General features: G+C 34.4%; 1 protein-coding gene across 1 annotated transcript in view; it reads left to right on the top strand.

Moving 5' to 3' along the window:
- brp (ELKS/RAB6-interacting/CAST family member bruchpilot) overlaps nucleotides 1-17,856 on the top strand; it is a gene marked incomplete in the record, with an annotated part of 771,444 nt that overhangs the window by 615,527 nt on the left and 138,061 nt on the right.

Genomic DNA, 17,856 nt, shown 5'->3' with positions numbered 1-17,856 from the left:
ATATATTACCTCAGATGAAATATTACCTTAATATTAGTCCTTGGTCATTTGTTCCTATATTACCTTTAGATAAATTTAACTTGATGCTATTTACTGTAGATTACTTTAAATTTTATATATATATATATATATATATATATATATATATATATATATATATATATATATATATATATATATATATATATATATATAGGGTGTTTCAAAACAATAACGACAACGTTTGGGAGGTGATTGCTGACACCAAGATAAGACAAAAACTATAGAACAAACTGGGTGCACAAATGCTTCCTTTCGAAGTTATAGGCTGCCGAAAACATGAAAAAATGAAATTTAAAGGTCCATAGCTCCAAAACTATGGGATCTACCGTAGTGGGGTCAAGACTTCACTTAGGAACTAATATGTGTGCTATTCATACATCCAAGTTTCAGAATCCTGCGGTACTTCCGCAACACGTTTTAAAGAGGTAGTTGGTGAGTACTTCAAGTTTTATGCCAGTAGCTAAACTCCCTCTATAAAAATTGTTGCGTGAGTACCTTAGGATTCTGGAACATGTATTTTTGAATAGCGCACACATTAGTTCCTAAGTGAAGTATTGCTCCGACTACGGTACATCCAATAGTTTTGGAGCTATGGACCTCGAAAGTTCATTTCTTCATGTTTTCGGCAGCCTATAACTCCGAAAGGAAGCATTTGTGCACCCAGGTTGGTCTATACGTTTTGCCTTGTCTTGGTGTCAGTAATCACCTCCCAAACGTTGTCAGTGTTGTTTTAAAACAGTGTTTTATTTCTAAAAACAAAGATGCCAGTACGCTGGACCTGCGATCCATAATAGTTAAAAGTTGCATATCTTTCAGGGTATTATTATTATTATTATTATTAATAATAATAATAATAAAATAATAATAATAATAATAATAATAATAATAATAATAATAATAATAATAATAATAATAATAATAATAATAATAATAATAATAATAATAATGTGCAGTAGAGTATCACTGCAACCTTGTAACTAAATTTTTTACGTATATATAAAGCTGCTTTAAAAATGTCTGATTCATACATCTTAATTTTATAATACAATAAAGTAATGGTAATCATTTCAAAAGGCATCAATAGTTCCATAAATACTGAATTTCAATAACAACACACATACAGTACATTGATTACATAATATTCTTCAGGGTACTAGTGATGCTACCAAAATGTTCTACAAACGTCTTCTAAATTAATGGATAAACTTTGCAAAAAAAATCTAGGAGATGTTTTCACTTAATCCTCTGCACAATTAATTGAATACATTAAAATGGGGACTGAGTAAAGGCTTTTCTGCGGAGAAAGTGCACAGGTGGAGTTTCAACAGAATTTTTGTACTGGCTTTCACTTTAGAAGAGGAATTATTCCGCTCTCAATAATAAAAAGGTGCCGATATGGGGTACCGTTGCGTACCGCCAGAGAAAAACATCTATCTATCTATTTATCCATATATATATATATATATATATATATATATATATATATAGTCCCATATAGTCCCTCTCGAGACAAGAAGGCGTATCTCATTTTCTTAACTTTTCCAGGTGACAAGTTTAAATCTTTTATCCTTATTTATTCTATCGTCTTCTTTTAAAATTTAGTTTAATTTCCTTCGGTTCAGGTATATAACTTACGAGATGAAATTAAATTTTGACAGAACACGATAAAATAAACTTATGATAACATCTTTAATCTTGTCTCCTGGGAAAGTTGAAATGTGAGATACGCCCCTTTGTCTCAAGAGGGACGATATATGATTTTCAAACTCTACACAATGTTTACAAAGAGAAACAGTTTATGGAATGGAAATAACAGTAGTAACAGATTAATGTCATGATGAGAAGTGTGCTTCCCAAGGCTCTTATCAACATTTCCCTTGGTACAATTGTAGATAACATAATTATAACTAAACTGCGAGATATCTGTGAATAATATATTAAATGCAATCTTTCACTAAAAATTCATAAATAGAAACCACTTTGTTATATAATTCAACAGTGAGCTTCAAAATTTTCACAGTAACTTTCGTTTATATCATCCCTATATGCCAGTGGCATCTCTGGCATGTAAAATTTCGGGGGGAGGGGGGGCATAAAAGAAAGTGATTTAAATGGTACTTCCTAGCCCAACCTGTTTATTATCTTCGATTCCATTTGTTACCTGTATATCAAGAACTCTGTTATAATTGTTTCACAGCCTGAATATTATATTCCAAATAAATATAATTATTATTATCTATATTTTATTCTGTCGTTAGTAATTAGAATAAAATATTGAATATTTTGTACTTCAAAATATTGAGGGGAAGCGTCCCCCCGCCAGAGACGCTCGTGTCTATATCCATGTTTAAGAATGTTCCAGTACTTGCACACCAGTGTTTAGAGAAGTAGGTAGAGAGTGATCAAGTACTCCCAGACAACCTCTCTAAAAATGATTGTGCAAGTACCGGAGGTTCTGAAAGATGGATATTTGGATAATTCACATACTAGTTCCTCAGTGATGTCTTGACCCGACTACGATCGGTCCTATAGTAATGGAACTATGATGGACTTTTAAAATTCATTTTTTCACGTTTTCGACACTCTGTAACTACGAAACTATGCACTTCCCACCACAGATCCATATCAACTTTTTTTTTTTCTTATTTTGGTGTGAGGAAGCTATTCCCAAAACATTGTGACAAATTTTTGTAACACCCTGTAGGTCACAGACTAGAATACATACAGACGAGCAACTTCCTATATGCGCTATTGAAATCAGTTTGGATCGTCCACACAGCGAAAGAACCAATCAACGCTCTCGGTGGGCGGGATCAGTGTCGTCGTGTGTGGATGGCGCTGCCATCGGTCTTGGAACGTGACGTCATAGGTTGTCATAGTAACTGGCGGATTGTTTTCGTCTGCCTCGCATCTCTATGTTAGATGTAGTACAGTACGAGGGCTGCTATATATATTTCTGGCCTAATAATGAAAATACGAATATTTATCAACGAAAATGGTTTTATTGTTTTTCAAAATATTCTCCATCAAGATTTATACACTTTTGCATGCGCTCAAACCAATTTTCGAAGCACTTTTTCCACTCCGATTGAGACACCTCCAAAACATGGTTTTTGAATGCTTCAACAGCATTTTCTGGCGACGAAAATCGTTGACCACGCATTTTTTTCTTGATGTGTGGGAATAAAAAGAAGTCATTGGGTGCCAAGTCAGGGCTGTACGGCGGATGACCCATCACTTCGACGTTTTGGCCGGTCAAAAATGCGCTGGTTTGAGCCGATGTGTGAGAGCTCGCATTGTCATGGTGCACAATGATTCGTCTTCTCTTGTTCATTTTTCGAATTTCTCCGAAGACTTCAGGCAAACAAATGGTGGTGTACCACTCAGAATTGACCGTCCTACGTTGCTCAAGCGGAACAGTCGCCACATGACCAGTTATGCCGAAGAAACAGGCGACCATTTGCTTCGAAGTGCTTCTTCCACGAACAACTTTCGTTGGATTTGGCTCGTCTTGGAAGACCCACACGGTCGATTGCTGTTTTGTTTCGGGCTCATACGCATAGATCCATGATTCGTCACCTGTGACGATCTTATAAACGTCTTTTGAAGCACCGCGATCGTATTTTTTCAGCATTTCTTTACACCAATCCACACGAGCTTTCTTTTGAGCGATTGTCAAATTGTGCGGGATCCAACGAGAACAAACCTTTTTTACGGCCAGGTGTTCATGCAATATCGAATGTATGCTGGTGGAAGAAATGCCTAGGCATGCCTCTATCTCACGGTAAGTCACATGACGGTCTTGCATTATCAGTTCACGTACGGCATCGATGTTTTCTGGCACAACGGCTGTTTTTGGACGACCTTCACGGAATTCGTCTTTGAGCGAGCGTCGGCCACGATTGAATTCGTTGTACCAGTTTTTCACAGTGCTATAGGATGGTGCTTCGTCGCCATACAAAGATTTAAGTTCATCGATGCACTCTTGTCGTGATAATCCACGTCGAAAGTTGTGAAAAATGATCGCACGAAAATGTTCACGAGTTAATTCCATTTTTTTGCCAAGTTGATTTCTTCAAGTACCTGTAAAAGAAAAAAAAATTGTCGTAAGTCAAAAAGTTCTGAGTACATTTATGCTACAAAATGTCAAACTTTCCAATGGAAATGTCAGATTGCACCTGGCAACACTTAGTGTTGCCTAGGCCAGAAATATATATAGCAACCCTCGTAACATCAGATAAGCTAATATTCACTTTTTCTTGTACTGTCTCTGGACTAGACGTTCTATTCCAGCTTTTTTTTTGTATTAATAGATTTTACTTTCTTTTAAAGATTTCAGTTTGAAAATATAAGTTCCGCGAGGTACATCAACAGAAAAAGCTGTTCCCCAAATGCAACTAAAGGAGCGAAAATCTAGTCTGTGGTTACTTTCGAAATTTCCACGTAGGTGACGTCAGATCGATTGGTTAGTTCCGTCGTCGCGTGTTAGAGGCGCTACTGTCGCCAAGTTTCCATTTTTTTGCTGAGTTTGCGGTCTGTATATTCTAGTCTGTGCTGTAGGTTGCTTTAAGAAAATTTTTCGTTTGTCCCTTTTACAATTTACTTACTAAAACACCCGAAATACATTATATGTTAACTGCAACAAGGATAAAATAATATTAGCCCCATAGTGTAAAATAAATAGTGTACATTGCTGTTCGGTGGATAAGTATGTTGTATTATAAAATGAGATGAAACGTATGATATTTCAGTTTATTATTACATAAAACTACAAAATATGCATGCAACATTCTCTGTTCGCCTGACCTTAAAATTAAGGACCCTAAAATAACAATGCTATAAACCACATCGTGTTATACTTGTATCAGTTCTCTCATTCGATGTGGATAAATGGTTAGGCATGTCTGGGATTTAAGTAGTTCCAATTTCTTTTCCAAGTGTTGTCTGCTAGTTAGATCACGGCAAACTACTAGCTATAACTAAAGTTAGTACACACATTTCTCTCTCACAGATGGTAGTATTTATTTGATGCGTGTAGTGTTGTAAATGATCGCACATTTATAGCCGCCATAGGAAAGGAAATAAATAGCTAACTTCTACGAACATCCATTCTAGCAGAAAAATAAGATTTCCATATCTGATGAAGGAGAAAATTGAATGGCCTTATCTGACGCTAAACTTCTTGGCTACAATTTATCGCTTTTAAGCTTTTAAAAAGAGTTTTTTTTTTTTTTTTTTTTTTTTTTTAACATGCGAGACCCTTCTCAACAGTTTGAAAGTATGAAAACGGGTTACAAGTTGTAACAAGTTTTCGTATCCCATTCGAAGCATTCGTTTCTGCACGCCAAGAAAATGGATAATACAGTAGTACTTTGGACGTTTTTTATTGCGTTTTTCCCTCCGTAACAATAGCCTCTTGTAAAACGAGGATGTTGAAGCAAAATGGCATTAACAGATAACATGTATTACAAACTACTCTAAACTTCTGTTATGTACTTTTCATGTATATTCTTTCTTTTGCCTTATTGGACATAAATTCTTCTCTTTGTCTGCCTGTAGTCGTATTTAATGCCAATAACGATGTGAGTGCTTCTAAAGGCTAGTATAATTGGGAGCTTAGTAACTCAACAAAGAGACTAATTAATGAATGACTCGTGCAGATCTGTATTGATGGAAGACGTAAACATGGTGTTCCACTCTTCAAGGTGATAGACTGACGTTGAAACTCCTCACGTTTTACTGTTATATTAGTTTACTTGTACAGTTCGGTAGCTACTGCTACGTACAGCAGTTATTCTTAAAACTTCTAGTGCCATACATTTGCAATATAAACCTAGTATTATACTGTATTTAACGATTCGTAAATGTGAAAACTGAAGTCATTTTGGCACTCAGAAGGCATATAATTTAATACTGCTAGTTGTGTGACATTATGTAGATGTATTTTGTAGAAATACTGTATATCTACAGCGTTAATAAATTCACAAGTACGAAGTTATATCTGTAACAACGAACAGATAAACTCTGACAAAGAAATAGCTGTATATTAATAATGATTTACGATATAATTTCAGAATTAATTGTTACCTACAATCAGATACATTATGAAGGCTATCCTAAGGACAGAAAAAGTTATTAACTGTAACGTCACTCATTATTAATATACAGATATTGCTTTAGTCAGACTTTGTTTTTAAGTACAAGGACGCCTATTTTTTTTCTTTTCATAGCTAAGTACTTTTACTTACAGCAGTTATTCTCAAGACTGCGCCTCCTATACATTTACAGTACTAATCTAGCATTTACTTTATTCAGCGTATTGTAAATGTGACGTAACAAAACTGAATTTACTCGTATTTTGATATTCAGAGGGTATATCATTTAACATGGAGAGTTGTGTTATATCATATTTACGTATTGTGTCGAAATATTACATATCTATACCATTAGTTAATTCAGAAGTACAAGGATTTATATATAGCTAAAACCAAATAACATCATTGCCCAAAGTAATACATCCTAAGGACACTCTTTTTTTTTCCTTAGGATGGAACTTCCTAATGTAATTAGCTGATGAAGGCAATGATAAATTTGCCGAAACTACAACACAATTTATTTTTAATGTCCTAGCTACAGTTTTGGTCTGATTTTATTGTGTGCTTTTAAGTACAAGAGCATATAATTTTTTTTTTGGTCGACGGGCCGTATTAATACTTGAAAAGCGTTTTGAAGGCTGCAGCTCGCATTTTGATCTAGTTTTTAAGACAATAAGACACTTACATATATATATAAGACACTTATATATATATATATAATATATATACTCGTACATCTTATGCTACCACAACAAATAAGAACTGCTGATCTCTCGTTTTACTTATCATGTAACATGCTTTTAAGCTTTAATCCCTTGCTTATTGTCCATTTCTATACTTTCCAAATGTTAAATTTAGAACTTCGCGATCTGTTGGCTACCACTTACGCTTATCATATTCAACGTTTAGAACTTTTGTAATTCTTGCTTAAATTTTCAGATACACCTTTTGTACAATTTATGGATATTTGTTTGTTTACTTGACTTCAAATCTTCTATCTGCTATTTTTTAAAGCGTTTAAAGAAACACCAATTCTTCCAAAACAGGAGAGATGTATATTATTTGTGAACGTGTCTAAATACGTATAATTAATTCCAACTGTCATTCTATTTACAAATTTTTGCAATTCCTGAATTTTCTTTAAACTTCCAAGCTTTCGACTCTCCCCTGGAGTCTTGGTCACGGAAGTTAAAAACAGGAAGAAAAAGAATATACACATCAAGGAATAAAAACAGAACGGACTTACCAAGGGAAAAGCTGTGTTGTACGGAAAACACGTTATCAAGTACATCAGTAGTCTCCAGAAAGATGATGCAAACTAAAATATGGTGGAGTCAATTTGCGCGCCTTTCTTGTTCCTTGTTAGAACTAGTGGTGGGCACAAAAACCGGTTTTTCGGTTTTTAGAAAAACCGAAACCGGTTTTTGAAATTTTAAAAAAACCTGTTCGGTTTTCTCCGAAACCGGTTAACGGTTTTCTCCAAAAACCGGTTCGGTTTTTCACCTGATCCGGTTTCGGTTTTCTCCAAAATCGATTCAGTTTTTTTTTTTCAAAATTTGTTCTATTTCTGACCAGTTTCTATTTTTGACTATTTCTGTTGTTTCGTTGTTCTCCGGAAACCGAATCCATTTCCACAGAAATAGTTTTATGTGTTTTCGAAAAGTTTTCACCGAAACCAGTTTTGGTGAAAACCGAACCGGTTTTGGAGAAAACCGAAATCGGTTTCGGTGAAAAACCAAACCGGTTTTGGAGAAAACCGAAATTTCGGTTTTTCGGGTTTCGGTTTTTATAGAAACCGGTTTTCGGTTTTTATAAAAACCGGTTTTGCCCATCCCTAGTTAGAACATGGTTATTGGGGGGTGGTAATTATAAAATTTTCATAGCATTGGCATGACAATAAAAATAATAACATAAGTTGGCAACCTTCCAACAAGGAACAAGAAAGGCGCGCAAATTGGCTCTGCCATATTTTGGTTTGCGTCATCTTCATTTGGAGAACACTGTCGTACTTGACAACGTGTTTCCGTACAACACAGCTCTTCCCTTGGTAAGTCCGTTCCACTTTTATTCCTTGAGGTTTCTATTCTTTTAATTCCTGTTTTTAACCTTCGTGACCAAGACTCCAGGGGAGAGTCGAAAGCTTTGAAGTTTAAAGGAAATTCAGGAATTACAGGAATTTATAAGTAGAATGATAGTTAGAATTCCTGAGCTTCGTTTTGCGTTTTCTTAATTCCAACCGGCAAAAAGTGTTGGATTGCATTGTACATGGCAATTTGAATTGAGATGAAAGAAATAATTCAAGATAGTTCATTTTACAAAATATCCGTTGCAAACAGAATTTTCTTTCTCTCTGATTTTTTAAAAAATATTTGTTGATTTCAATACACAACAATTATAAATCAAGGAGCTCTAATTTTGAAATACTTTCTTTTTCTTGCCTTTTATGGAGTTGAATATTGAAAAAGTGAGTTTTGTTTCACAGTGTGAAACTACGGTTGATTTCAACATTCAAACTTGAAGTAGTACATCTATAATTACTGGTTATAATAGAGGAACAAGATCAAGATAGAGTATATTCCTCGAATGCTGAATTCATATTATAGAGCAGGGGCGGATCCAGGGGGGCAATCGCCCCCCCCCAGAAGATGAAACTTTCTTATTTTATATATATAAATTTTTATATATATAAATAAAACCCATCCCAAAGTTTAGAGCCCTTAAAAGTAGCAGTATGACACCCCCCCCCCAGAAGTCGGTCCTGAATCCGCCCCTGTTATAGAGCCATTATTCGACATCTCTTATCAGTTTAGTTCCTTGCAAATCAATATTAAAACCAAAAATACTAGTAAATCTCAACCACTTCCGGTTCCCGGATGTTGATTGTATGTTTTCTGGAGACGCTGTATCAATTGCAAAAATTTGCTTGTTGCTGTTTATTACCGTTTCTGTTCTATGGCGATCAACATTGAAACCGATAACGGTTTGTTTCTACCACTTCCGGTTTGAATAGAGAGTTAAAGAAGGAGATAGAACCCATTCTTGGGACACTGAATCTACTTAAGCAAAAAACCCTTTTTGCTATTTTTACCGTATTTGTTCTATGGAAATCAGTATTGAAAGTGGAAATACTATTAATTTTATCTACGTTGAAACCGGAAATGACTAATTTGAACCATTTCCGGTTTAAAAAAGGAGTTAACGAAGGAGACAACCTATTCTTGGAATCGATTGCAAAAGACTTTATTTCGTATTCGAGAGACTGTGGATGGTGGTTCTTATCAGCGTAAAGGAAGTCACGCATACGCAATCCAAAAATGCATATTTCATTAATATTCAATGGGTGTACGGATTATATCCTGCAGACATTTGAGATATGGTCTGACTTTATGATTGGTCCAAAGTAAGCAAACGATAAATCTTGATAGCAATGAACACGGAATCCTTTAGCGCGATGTCGGAAGTGTTAACGATCGTCAGCAGCACGATCTTTCGTACTTGGAAAAACGCATGGTGCGATGTTTTCTTTCACGCTTATAAGTGAAGAAAACGTGAAATATACCGTGACGAAATACATATCATCACACGTTATTGCGAACACAAAGAAACATGGAGCTGTTGGTTCCTAACACTTCCCCCTTTCCTCCGAAGCATTGGATGTCCCTTGTTGTCAAAGTTTACCTCCTACCTACTTTGGACCCTTCTTAAAATCAGAGTATATCTGAAAACTCTATTGAAAACATATCTAAGAATTACACCTGTAGTGAATAACCTTTACACCTATTGTCAATTGATGAAATATGCACTTTTGGATTGTGTATGCCTGGCTTCCTTTACGCTGGTAAGAACCACCATCCACAGTCTTTCGAATTCGAAATAGGGCCTCTTGAAATTTGTCATTTTCGCGATTTTGTACAGCCCTAGCTTTGAACCTATGCACTTCTATACACAGGGTATTAATGAATTATACCGACAAACTGTAAGAGGTAATTTCTCACATCAAAATAAGAGAAAAATTCATATGAACCTATGGCGAAAAGTGCATAGTTTCAGAGCTAGGGCTGTCCAAAATTGCGAAAAGTTAAATTTTTAAATTTCAACAGGCTCTATTTCGAATCCCGGAAACTGTGGATGGTGGTCCTTATCAGCGTAAAGAAAGCCACGCGTAAACAATCCAAAAATGCATATTTCATCAATTTTCAATAGGTCTGCAGGGTATTCCCTACAGGGTGTAATTCTCAGATATGCTCTCAATACAGTTTCCAGATATACTCTGATTTCAAGGAGGGCCCAAAGTAGGCAGGAGGCAAGCCTTAACAACAATGAACATTCAGTGCTTCGGAGGGAAGTCGGAAGTGTTAGGAACCGGCAGCTCGAAGTTTTTTTGTGTTCAGAATAACGTGTGATGCAATGTAATTCGTCACGATATATTTCATGTTTTCTTCACTTATAAGCCTGAAATAAAACATCGCAACATGCGTTTTCCCGAGTACGAGAGACCGTGCTGATGATGATCCTAACACTTCCGACATCACGCCAAAGAATTCCGTGTTCATTGCTATCAAGATTTATCGTTTGCCTACTTTGGACCAATCATAAAGTCAGACCATATCTCAAAATTCGGTTGATGGCAAGTCTGGGAATTTCACCCCGCAGGGAATACTTTGTACACCCATTGAACATTAATAAAATGTGCAATTTTGGACTGCGTATGCATGAATTCCTTTACGCTGATAAGGGCCACCATCCACAGTTTCTCGAATTCGAAATATAGCCTCTTGAAATTTGTTTTTTTTTTTCTTTTTTTTTGCTATTTTGGACAGCTCTAGCTCTGAAACTATACTGTAATATCCTGCGTGACGATGTAAACAAACAATTCCACAACAGTGTTTACAAACACCACCACGTGGTTCGACATGAGGATCTTCCACCAGAGGAACCTATAATCACATGCAGACGACGGCTTTTGGCCCCTCCCACGGAGCAGAGGACGACATCGGAGCAGCAGCGCCACCGCCACCCAAAGGACCCTATAAATTGGATGGACGAAGGCAACTCGACACCAGTTTTCTGGTGACCCTCCGCTAGTCTGCTTCGGGACTTTAGGAGTAACCTAACCCCAGGGCCTCTAGTCTGCTTTGGGACTACGCCTATCCTTTCTCCTGGCTTTGCCTGCTTCGGGGCTCTGACTGGGAATCCTAACCTCAGCCGCTTAGCCTGCTTCGGGGCTCTGTTGGTCATCTAACCTACCCACTGCTTGCTTCGGAGCTTTGGGCACCTAATTCCACTCCTCTTAGCCTGCTTCGGAGCTCTGTTGGAGATCCTGTCTGCGACCTTACGGTTAAAGACCACCTATAACTCACCTTGATTCTAGAGAGATCAATTTGTATAGTATTTTGTGAAAATACTTTTATAGAGGAAACTTTTTATAATAAAAACTGGTAGTGGGAGTCGATTCCGGACGCTCTTTTTATTAACTGCTCTACCCAAAAATCCTATATGAGACAAAGTTTTACAATACACTTTTCGCTACAGGTCCATAGTAACTTTTTCTCTTATTTTGATGTAAGGAATCACCACCTACAGTTTGTCGGTATAGTTCATTAACACCCTGTATATATATATATATATATATATATATATATATATATATATATATATATATATCAACCGGCATTGGCATTCCGAACACAGTGTTTCTTCTCAACAATTTCCGCCGTTTTTCACGACTCAGGCGCCCTCTGTTTCCAAAGGTGAGCGAATACTTGTGCCAATCTGGGACTTGGCAAGTGATATTGCCAACGACGAGTCACTGACGAGAAAAAATATGATAGCCATTTCTAGTAAAACCTTGGAATCTAACCGAAACGACGCCGTTAAAGGAATTATACTGAAGGGACAATCACACCCAATTGCTCTGTCAAGGTTCATTTTAGTGTATGGACGATGAACGACTTTTCATTTAGTTACGATGTACCATTTAACTTAATAGTCACTTCACATGACAAGAGATGTGGACGTCTTTCAATGCAGTAAAATTTATTTTTGTTTGTTTTTTGTTTGTTTTGTGTGTGTGTGTGTGTTTGATCTGTAACAAAACATTACAAGAGTAGTGTGCATGTCATTGTTAGGTGAAGACAGACGACAATTGATACAGTCTGTTAATTAACAATATATTTTTTTTACATAAAAAGTAAATAAATAAAAATTTGTTTCAACAGAATAGAAACTATGGCAACGAACAACCTACTTTTTTTAGTACTATAAAAATTTCGCTTTTCTCTGCTTCCTCGAAAACTATGCATGATAATTTACCTTCAAGTATTTCATTTTGTTCAGCTTGATGCGGTTTATCAATCGCTATATACAGGGTGTGCAGAAAGTCGCTTTTCCAAAAACAATATTTCTTCACATATTAAGGAAACTTACTAAATACATTTTTAGATTTGGGAATCCGAAACACTAATTCCCTTCAAAGTAATCTCTTTGGTAATGCACACACTTCTTCCAGTGTTTCTACCATTGTTGAAAACACTTCTGCAACGCAGTTTTTGGACTGGTGAGCAACCGTGCCATTGTATTCCGCATGATGTCTTGTCTTGATATTGGTACACAGAATACCAAGAAAATGTGAACAGTGATACTCTTGAAGAGACTCACATTATCAATTTAAAAAAATGCAATTTTGTCACTAGATGTTAAGGCAAAATCGCTTTATCTAAGGGAAGAAAACTTATCTAATTCTTGTATACAAGAAGTAGGACGTTAGGTAAGTTTCCTTCCCTTAGCTTGCAGCGATACAATTGTATACAAAAATTAGTACATTAGGTAAGTTATCTTTCCTTAGCTTGTAGCTATAAAATTGTATATAACAGTACATTAGGTAAGTTTTCTTCCCTTAGCTTGTAGCGACACAATTATATACAAGAATTAGTACATTAGGTAATTTTTTTCCCTTAGCTTCTAGCTATAAAATTGTATACAAGAGTTAGTACATTAGATTAATTTTCTTCCTTTAGCTTGTAGTTATCAAATTGTATACAAGATTTAGTACATTAGGTAAGTTTTCTTCCCTTAGCTTGTAGCTATAAAATTGTATATAACAGTACATTAGGTAAATTTTCTTCCCTTAGCTTGTAGCGACACAATTATATACAAGAATTAGTACATTAGGTAATTTTCTTCCCTTAGCTTGTAGCTATAAAATTGTACATAACAGTTAGTACATTAGATAAATTTTCTTCCTTTAGCTTGTAGTTATAAAATTGTATACAAGAATTAGTACATTAGGTAAGTTTTCTTCCCTTAGCTTGTAGCTATAAAATTGTATATAACAGTACATTAGGTAAGTTTTCTTCCCTTAGCTTGTAGCTATAAAATTGTATATAACAGTACATTAGGTAAGTTTTCTTCCCTTAGCTTGTAGCTATAAAATTGTATATAACAGTACATTAGGTAATTTTCTTCCCTTAGCTTGTAGCTATAAAATTGTATAGAAGAGTTAATACATTAGATAAATTTTCTTCCTTTAGCTTGTAGTTATAAAATTGTATACAAGAATTAGTGCATTAGGTAAGTTTTCTTCCCTTAGCTTGTAGCGACACAATTATATACAAGAATTAGTACATTAGGTAATTTTCTTCCCTTAGCTTCTAGCTATAAAATTATATACAAGAGTTAGTACATTAGATTAATTTTCTTCCTTTAGCTTGTAGTTATCAAATTGTATACAAGATTTAGTACATTAGGTAAGTTTTCTTCCCTTAGCTTGTAGCTATAAAATTGTATATAACAGTACATTAGGTAAATTTTCTTCCCTTAGCTTGTAGCGACACAATTATATACAAGAATTAGTACATTAGGTAATTTTCTTCCCTTAGCTTGTAGCTATAAAATTGTAAACAGTTAGTACATTAGATAAATTTTCTTTCTTTAGCTTGTAGTTATAAAATTGTATACAAGAATTAGTACATTAGGTAATTTTCTTCCCTTAGCTTCTAGCTGTAAAATTGTATACAAGAGTTAATACATTAGATAAATTTTCTTCGTTTAGTTTGTAGCTATAAAATTGTATATAACAGTACATTAGGTAAGTTTTCTTCCCTTAGCTTGTAGCTGTAAAATTGTATATAACAGTACATTAGATAAGTTTTCTTCCCTTAGCTTGTAGCGACACAAGTATATACAAGAATTAGTACATTAGGTAATTTTCTTCCCTTAGCTTCTAGCTATAAAATTGTATACAAAAGTTGGTACATTAGATAAATTTTCTTCCTTTAGTTTGTAGTTATAAAGTTGTATACAAGAATTAGTACATTAGGTAAGTTTTCTTCCCTTAGCTTGTAGCTACAAAATTGTATATAACAGTACATTAGGTAAGTTTTCTTCCCTTAGCTTGTAGCTATAAATTGTATATAACAGTACATTAGGTAATTTTCTTCCCTTAGCTTGTAGCTATAAAATTGTATACAAGAGTTAGTACATTAGATAAATTTTCTTCCCTTAGCTTGTAGATATAAAATTGTATACAAGAATTAGTACATTAGGTAAGTTTTCTTACCTTAGCTTGTAACTATAAATTGTACACAAGAATTAGTTCATTAGGTAACTTTTCTTCCCTTAGCTTGTAGCTATAAATTGTATATAACAGTACATTAGGTAATTTTCTTCCCTTAGCTTGTAGCTATAAAATTGTATACAAGAGTTAGTACATTAGGTAAGTTTTCTTACCTTAGCTTGTAAGTATAAATTGTACACAAGAATTAGTTCATTAAGTAAGTTTTCTTTCCTTAGCTTGTAGCTATAAAATTGTATACAAGAGTTAGTATATTAGATAAATTTTCTTCCCTTAGCTTGTAGCGACACAATTGTATACAAGAATTAGTAGTCTACTTTAGATAAGTTTTTTTGTCTTAGCTTGTAGCGATAAAATTGTATACAAGGATTAGTATATTAGTTAAGATTTTTTCCTTAGCTTCTAGAAATAAAAATTGTATACAAGAACTAGCACATTAGATAACTTTTCTACCCCCAGTTTGTAGCGATAAAATTGTAAGTTTTACCTATGTGACTTCCCCCAAAAGCCGCCACTGAATGTAAATAAACAATTTATTACTTCAGTTATTTTAATGGAAAATTATGGATGACACTCAGTGTCAGACAATGCAGAATTAAATATATATATATTCGTGTAAACCAGTCAGCTCAGTGAACTTTAGATATCTAACCTATAATGTTCTCCACTAAAAGAAACGTTGAAAAGACAACCACGTCAATTGCACGTTCAGAGTTCATTTAGTAGATTAACGTTGAAGAAACTTTCGTTTAGTTTACAGCGCACGTATTTAGCCTAATTGCCCCTTTGAATCTGTTGTCTCTAAGGGATGTCATCTCTTTGACGTGACTCAGATTGAAATTTCAGCCCCAGATAATCCTGAAAAATTGAAATGAAATAAGTGATTAAATTATCGTATTCACTTGTACATAACTTCATGAATAAACACTTACCTCGGTGAAGCAAACTAACATACATATGTTTTTTTCTTTGAATATAACATGGAAAAATGTAATGTTGATTTGTTGTTTACAATAAGACTTAAGTAAATAAGACAATTGATATTATAAAAGTATTTTAATAATGGTTGGTTCGTTAAGTTACTTACCAGTACATCTTCTGGACAAGATTATAACTAATGCTTGTAGTTCTAACAAAGCATCATTTAAATTAAAAACTGATATAAAACTAAATTCTGCCCTAATGTACATATACTTATCTCTCTCTCTCTCTCACTATATATATATATATATATATATATATATATATATATATATATATATATATATATATATATATAAAACTGAAAGTAACTATGTTTGTTACTTAATAACTCTTGAACCACGCGACCGACCTCGATTAAATTTTCAACACAGATGAGGCTCGGGCCTGGGATGTTTTTTATAATTTCACTGTGACGGTACAATGTAGGGCCAGGAGGAAGGGAAGATTTATAAAAAATATCGAATGTGACCGATATTAATGTCGAATGTGTAGTTTTCGGGGTCGCTGAGATGAACAGTGACACTTCCGATGCCGTTTAAATCCAAATTCAACCCTCATTAACTCAGTACTTTTAACGGGAATGGTGACATGTGAAAATAAGTTAAAACGACCAACATTAGTGTTGAATTAATAGTTTTTGGGGGTTCCTAAGTTGATTGTGCCAGTTTTGGTGCCTTTTATGTCCAAAATGAAACGTATTCTCTACGTGCGAAGAACGGGCATTCTGCTGGTATATATATGAGTGGTTTATGAAAAGTATTAGAACCCTCTTCGCCCGGATACGCATTTTAATGAAAGTGTAGTGTTAGTGATCAAGTTATCCTCTTGCCCAGGGTCAGTTTGAGCTATATAAACTGATTTCTATATTTTTTTACTTCTATATTTTCTTCCGAAGTATACGCATTATCTAATAACTCAATATACCTAGATATTCTTTGCACAATTATTTCTTACTGCTGTTTATTTTCTTCCGTTAATGACTTCAGATTAAAACTAATGATCTTCAAATTAAACATAATATCTTGTATTTAGACATAATAAAAATTGTTGAAGTTTATATATATATATATATATATATATATATATATATATATATATATATATATATATATATCCAATTGAAGTTTATATATATCCAGGCTATCCTCATAGCGACAAACACGAAGCGGCCTTTGCCATTTTTACAATACTTTGTACTGGAATTTGCTTGAACAACCTCCCAATCATTATTACTTTTTTAGTATACGATCATCTTGTAGTTGCGCATTTAACCCACAAAAAACCCAAACATTGTTCAAGTAAGAATTTTTTAACAAAACTTTCATGGTTCACTAAATGAGGGTCTTAGATAACAGAAATGTCCAAAAAAAAAAGTGTTTTTGAATGAATTGGAAACCCAATGTGACACCTGTGACTCAGCGAGGAACAAACGTAGTTTACAACTTTAATTTAGTACATGAACAATTACTATTTTACCAGAGTAATTATTGACCCTTTTAGATACAGGAAAAATAAATTATTAGGGAGTTAAATACTTAAATAAAATATATCCGGAAGCTGAAAGGCCCTCGAGAACTTCATGAGGCACATGCAGCTACTGACAAGAAAAGTTGAATAAAATTCCTAAAACCTGAAGAAAAGAAACGAAACAAAGCTTGCTACAAAGGTTTATGTGTGGCTTATAACGTACAATGGGTATTTGTGTAAAACGTTTAAAACTAACTTTATAAGGTCAACATGAAATCAATGTGACACCTGTGATACCCTGGGGATTTGTGGGTTAAAGGAGAATCTTAACTGCAATTGGTTGCAATTTTAATTAATGACGTTAAAATTCTAGAAATAAAGTTTAAATGCGCTTAAAAAGGAGAGAAAACTGGTTATCCCTGCGATTCAAATCAACAAAATGAACTCATTCTCATTAAATTCTACCAGATATGTTAGGATTGGTATGCCGTTGCTAGGAACATTTTTCTTCCTCTAGGAAACCCCTTGGGGAAACTAACATGAAAGAAACCTAAGTTAGGCCTTGACCTACGCATGTACCAAAAATTGTCAAAATCTGATGTAGCGGTACAGGAGAAGCTAGTCATTAAAACATCCGTACATTTGTATTCATTTATATATAATTTTCATTTTTTATTATTTTTTAAAAATAGTATA

Source organism: Thermobia domestica, chromosome 16 (genome assembly GCF_964235325.1).
Source record: "Thermobia domestica chromosome 16, izTheDome1.hap1.1, whole genome shotgun sequence".
NCBI classification, from domain to species: Eukaryota; Metazoa; Arthropoda; class Insecta; order Zygentoma; family Lepismatidae; genus Thermobia; species Thermobia domestica.
Note: the sequence above shows the minus strand (reverse complement) of the source record. Positions and strands in the feature narration are given on the sequence as shown.